This window comes from Belonocnema kinseyi, chromosome 2 (genome assembly GCF_010883055.1).
Source record: "Belonocnema kinseyi isolate 2016_QV_RU_SX_M_011 chromosome 2, B_treatae_v1, whole genome shotgun sequence".
Classification (NCBI taxonomy): Eukaryota; Metazoa; Arthropoda; class Insecta; order Hymenoptera; family Cynipidae; genus Belonocnema; species Belonocnema kinseyi.
The window spans coordinates 160,379,206-160,385,851 of record NC_046658.1 but is presented as its reverse complement, the minus strand read 5'-3'; the positions used below and the strand labels follow the sequence as shown (position 1 = coordinate 160,385,851).

Here is a 6,646-nt window from a genome sequence, read left to right as displayed (position 1 = left end):
CAGGAACAGCAACGAAAAAGCATAGTAGTTTCGTTGCTGTGACTTCCTGCTTGTTTTTTGCCATGATAATGGTGCTGTATGAGTGCCGAAAAGTTTTTGATTTTTTTTTAGAAATTTTTTTAAATTGTGATGTGATAATAATAAAAAGAAAAGAAATAGAAAAAAGAGAGGGAAGGGAATTTAGTTGATTGCCTTCTCGTTTTTATTTCCTCTTTTTTATTTTTGTCCAAAAGGAGACATTTTTTTCCTTTTTTTTCAGGAAAAAATTTTTATCTTTTTTCAAATTTCAATAGAAACGTTTTTTGGTGGTTATCGAAATTTGATCGTTAGATTCTTGGTTTTATTTTCAGGATGTAACACACAAATACTAGAACTCCGAACGAAATGAACGATGAATTGAAAAAAAAATAATAGTACACTTCTTAACCAAAAATAATTGATTTCTCAATTTTTTTCTTTAATTGAGTTCACATTGAATCGAGAAAACAAGCAAAAAAACACTAAAGGAAAAAGAGACGAATATTCAACAAAATACTTGAACTTGAACCAAACAGTTTTATTTTCAATCCAAAAGTACTTTAGCAAAACATGTAGTACAATTAAAAAAAAATGAATAAATTTATAACCCAAGTGTTAAATTTTTAACAAAAAAATGGAATATTCCACTAAAGAGTTTTGTTTTCTAATTATCAAAGCAAATCATTAGAAAAACATTTAACTTTTAAGCATGAAAACATCGATTTTTAACAAAAAAGATAATTTTTTAACCAAGATTAATTTTTAAAAAATCAATTTGCAATCAAAAAATTTCATTTCTAACCGATTTGTTAAACTTTTAAGAAAAATAGGTGAATTTACAACAAAAAAGTTCAATTTTTACTAAAAAGTTCAATTTGCTACCTCAGAAGATGAATCTTTAACAAAATGATCAAATTTTGAAACAAAATGTTTAAATCTTATTTTAAAAAGCTGCAATTTCAAATAAGATAGATGAATTTTTCACTCAAAAATATTAATTTTATAACAAAAGATGAATTTTTCATCCAAAAATTGGAATTCTTAACCGAAACCTAACAGATGACTTTTTGATAAAATATCTTTAATTTCACGAAAATAATGTACTTTCTAATAAAAAAAAAATTAATTTCCAATAAAAAAAGACAAATTCTTGAAGAATATTGTTGAATTTGAAGAAAATAATAATATTTTAAATAAAATGTACACATTAAAAACAAGAATTCTTAATAACAACACTCGTTCAGCAAATACTGCAATTTGCGAATGATTGTCATAATTTAAAAAAAAAGCTAATGTGCAGAATTCCTGCAAATAAATCCAAGAATCTAATAATCAAATTTGGACAAAATAGCACCTTTATCAAGGAAAAATGCCAAGCAGGCATAAACAGCAACGAAACCCCCATGCGTTTTCGTTGCTGTTTCTGATAGCATTGGCAAAGAAATAGGTCAAAAAATCACAACATTTGAATTTCTTCTGCAGTTAGTTTTTATTTTCTACAACGATTTAATAATCATTTTAGTATGTGTTAGTAGTGCATATTTAACAGTTACTTCCCAGGGTTATAGTAACAGCGTCCTTTTGCCCAAGAGGGGTTATTCTTCTGACAATGCATTCCCTTACAACAACTGCCTTGTTGACCATTAGGTCCAGTACATGGACGATCAAATCCATCACAAGCCATTGCACTGCAAATTAGTGCCAACATCACAAGTATGGTCAACATCGATTTTGTAGATAGCATTTTTGTTATCTGAAAAATAAAAAGATAATGTAAGTTTAATTGAATTTAAAGCACCTGCTCATTCGTCGCAGCTTATTCAGAAATTTCTGGGGAAACACGATTTTATTTGACTGATTAAGGCTTGATAGAGTTTCACAGAATATATGCATGTCACTTATATTGAGTTAAAAAAATAGTTCTGTATTTGGAAGCATTAGTGATTGTTTAAATAATAGACAACTAAAGTTTTCATTTTCATTAAGTTAAAAACAAATGAATTTAACTTTTAATTAACTAGTTTTATTTTTAACTAAAAAGATGAATTTCCAAAGAGAAAGATTGAGTTTCTAAAACAAAAAATTATTTTTAACAAAAAAAAGACATGAATTTTTCAAACAGTTTAGAATAAAAAAAGATCAATTTTCCATCAAAAATAAAAAAGGTAAATTGTCAACTTAAGAAAATAATTTTGAACCAAACTAATGAATTTCAAACTAAAATAATGAATATTTAACTGGAATAGTTGGATTTTTAAACCAATAGTTGAATTTCAAACAAGAGATTAATTTCCTACCAAAAAAGAGTTAAGTTAGATTTTCAGTGCAAAAAAGAATTGTGCTTCAAAACAAATTTCATCCAAAGTGATGGATTTTCAACTAAAATGATAAATCTTTAACTGGAATCGAAAAATTTTAATAAAAAACGCTGAAATTTTAGCTAAAGAATTGAACTTTCAATCAAGTAGTTTTATTTTTAACCAAAAAGATAAATTTTCCAACAAAAAAGTAATTTTCTACAAAATAAATGATTTTTCAACAAACATGAATTCTTTTTAAAAAAATCGTTACATTCTCAAGTAAACGAAAGAAAGATTTCTGGAACAATTACTTAATTTTAAAATAAAAAGATCAGCTTTCAACATAAAATTTCGAATAAAAAGAACGAATTTTAGAATTTATTTTTTTTTTCGATCTTAAATAGTCGAAATGTTGAACGAAAAAATGAATTTAAAAAAAAAAGATGATTTTTTACCAAAATACAGAACTTTTCAACTAAATAATTGAAATTCCGAATTAAAAGGGAAAAATTTTAATTAAACAGTGGAAATTTTATCTAAGAAAAATGTATTTTTAACCAAAAATTGAATAGTTGAATTTTCAATTTTAGAAATTAATTTTGAACAACAACAAAAATTCTATTAAAATGAGGAATCTTCAACTGGAATACATGAATTCAAACAAAAAAGATGAATTTTAAACTACAAAAAGAAAGATAATTTTTCAATGAAAAATTGAATATGTAATTTTTTAGTTAAAAAGTTACAAGGTTCCTATTGTGACTATATTTATTAACATCTATTCGAATTTTTTATAATTTTTAGAACAAGGTGCGAAAGTTTAGGGATAGAATTTGAATAAACTCCAATTTCCCAAATAAAAATGATAAGTTTTATCGAGAAGTAGAAATCAATAGCAATTTATATACAAAATTTCTACAAAAAAGTTGCATTTTCAAAACAGAAATATTATTTTCATATAAAAAATCATTGATTTTCAAACGAATAGTTTAATTTTCTTTCAAACAGTAGAATTTCTAACATAAAAGTAAGTTTAAAAGCAAAGAGTTAGATTTTTAACTACTCGTATAATTATGAATCGTCAATATAAAAAATTATTTCTTTACAACGTAATTCAACTTTAAGTCGAATAACAGGTTTTGCAATCAGAAAGTTGAAGTTTCAAATAAAAAAGATACTGTTTAACAGAAAATATAATGTTTTAATTGTCAGTTTAAACCATTTATTTATAATCAAACATGAAAAGATTATTTATAAAAATAGTTCAATTTTTAACCAGTGATAATTTTTTTTTTATTATATCTTGTCAAAGTTTTTCACTAAGCTTAATATAAATGATTCACAAATTTATAGGGGATTGCCAAGAATTTGACAACTTTGAGTCCTGGTCATTTTCTATTTTTCTTTGAATAAAATTTTCCGAATTAGAAAATTGCCGAATTATAAAATTTCCGAAAAGTAAAATTCAAGAAATTAAACAATCACAACTTTTTTATAAATATATTTTATTTATTTCAGTGTACAAATTCAGCAACTCAGCAGCTGCAAGCTAAATTCTAATTTTTTGATCTTCCAAATTGGATTTTTTGACAACTTCTAAATTTGACCAAATGTGCCCTTCGAACCAAAAAAATCACTCTTTATTTTCTTCGTACCTTGTAACGTTTTTCAAATAAAATATATATAAATTTAAAATTCGAATTTTGCGAATGCTTTTTTTCAAATTCTATGTACATTAGAAAAATGCGTCCTCCAAAGATATTTCATTTCAAATTATTGTTATTTTAAATTTAAACAATTTACGAAATTAAAAAAATTATAAATAACTTAAAAAAATAATATTTCATTATTATACTTGTAATCAATGAAATATATTTATAAAAAAATTGTCATTGTTTAATTCCTTGAATTTTACATTTCGGATATTTTATAAATCGGCAATTTTCTGTCGGGTATTTTATTATTCGGGAATTTTCAATTTCGGGAATTTTATAATTCGGCAATTTTATTATTTGAGAATTTTAATATTGAAGAATGTTCCAATTCACTATTTTTATTTTGCTCCAATTTTATTACTCGCGTATTTTATTATTTGGGAATTTTCTAATTCGGGAGTGTTACAGTCACGGGAATTTTATTTTTATTTTTGATTTTATTTTTCGGTGTTAGGTTAAAAATGAGTTAAAATATTTTTGGTTAAATTTTAATTTAAAAAAAATCTTTTATTTTTTGTGTGTGTATGAATATGTTGGATCTCGACTTACTTTGCAGGTGGTACCACACTAGCTCTTCTCGTATAGCTGATAAGCTGACGTCCTCGTTAGACTGCTTGGGACTGTATAAAATGCTGTTTTCGATGCATCCTTATAAATGCCACGAATGCAGAATGATGAGGAAAGTTAAAATTTTCCTTATTCGCGTTCCGAATAAAGAAGACGTTATCATTAAATGACCTCCCGTATTTGCCAATAATTTTAACCCCTTCTCCCATTATTGTCATACATTTTCTTTCTGCTTTATACTTGTATGACATATGAATGGCTGGCTCGGCATCCAACGTCAGGATATGGTTGTAAACAAAATGTCTGGTACTGCGGTTGTAGAAAGAATGTCTGGTACTGTGGTTGTAGAAAAAATGTCTGGTGCTGTGGTTGTAGAAAGAATGTCTGGTACTGCGGATTGAGGAAGAATGTCTGGTACTGCGGTTGTAGGAAGAATGTCTGGTACTGCGGTTTTAGAAAGAATCTCTGGTACTGTGGTCGTGAGAAGAATGTCTGATAATGCGTCGTTGAATTATGAATTCCGTGTATTCGTAAACGAAAAGAAACAAACGCTTATAAGAAAGTTGAACCTTGGAGACAAAAATAGGAAATTGAAGCTACTAGTCTAAGAAAGTACAGATAAAATAAAAACATAAAGACTATAGAGGAAACCATCTACCTGCAAAAAAAGGAAAAGAGAAAATTCGTTTCTTAGATAAACATGAAAATCTGTCTGTGTCAATTTGTTAAATCATTTGCTTAAATCAACATTTAAAAAATAATTTTTAACAAACTAATTTATCTTTCAATCAAGCAGTTGGATCTTTAACTAAAAAGGCCTAATTTTTTACTAAATAGTTAAATTTTGAACAGAAAAATACATTTATTTTCAACAAAATTGTTATAATTCGGCAACCAAAACGACGAATTACGTACAAATCGGTTAAATTTCTAACTAAATTGTTAATTTAACGCAAAAATAGGAAGTTAAAAAATGTTATCTTTCAGACGAATAATTTAATTGTCTACAAAATTGTGAAATGCTCAACCAACGGGAATTAATTTAGGCCCAAAAAGTTGCATATTTAACAAAAAAGGATAAACAAATTTTCAACAAAATAGATGATTCTTCAACTAAGAAAGGTAAAGTTTTCACAAAAAAAGAATGCTCAGAAAAGAACCTCTTTATTAAAAATACGAATGCAAATAGATGTTTAGAATAAAATATAGAGGGCGCATAACCTATGTGCGGCTCATTATTGTTAAAGGTACGACTAAAGTAGGTGGTACTGCGGTTGTAGGAAGAATGTCTAGTACTGCGGTTGTAAGAAGAAAGCCTGGTACTGCTGTTATGAGAATAATGTCTGGTGATGCGTCGTGAAATGATCAAATCCACGGAGCCCTTCACGAAAAGAAGCATGCGTATCTAAGAAAGTTGAACTTTAGGGACAAGAATGGGAAAGAAAAACTACTAGTCAAAGAAATTGAAAATCAAATCAAAATATAAAGACTACAGTGGAAACCATCTAACTGCAAAAAAAAATAAAAGAAAGAGAGAAAATTGTTTTCTTGTATGTGCATTAAAATTTGGTTATATCAATTTGTTAAGTCATTTCGTTAAATCAATTTGCAAAAAAATAATTTTTAAACAACCAACGTAAGTTAATTAAGACCCGAAAAGTTGATTTTTTAACCAAAAATGTTAAACGATTTTTTAACAAAATGGATCATTAATTCTTCAATTAGAAAAGGTAACGTTTTTTAAAAAATGCAATAGTTACAGTGTAAGTAAAAAAATAAAAAATAAGATGAGAAATTCTCAACAAAACAGTTCTAAAACTAAAAAAGTAGTTCAACCTTTAACCAAGTAGCTGAATTTCTAATAAAAAAGAGAACTTTTCCAAAAAAAAAATGAATTCAAACAAAAAAAAATCTTCAACCAGATACTAACATTCCAAACCAAATGACCGATGTATTCTAGACCAAAAATATAATAGTAGATTTTTCTATAATAATAGACTTTTTAACCAAAAGTAGTTGATTTTTGAATGAAAAAAATTAGTTAAT

General features: G+C 26.4%; 1 long non-coding RNA gene across 1 annotated transcript; it reads right to left on the bottom strand.

The window, feature by feature from the left end:
- Positions 1-1,488: 1,488 nt before the first annotated feature.
- Positions 1,489-4,678, bottom strand: LOC117167783. The gene is made up of 2 exons (XR_004466429.1): positions 4,583-4,678; positions 1,489-1,771 (listed from the first exon to the last, which is right to left on the bottom strand). It is a non-coding gene; the product is annotated as an uncharacterized LOC117167783 (long non-coding RNA).
- Between the last annotated feature and the right edge of the window lie 1,968 nt (positions 4,679-6,646).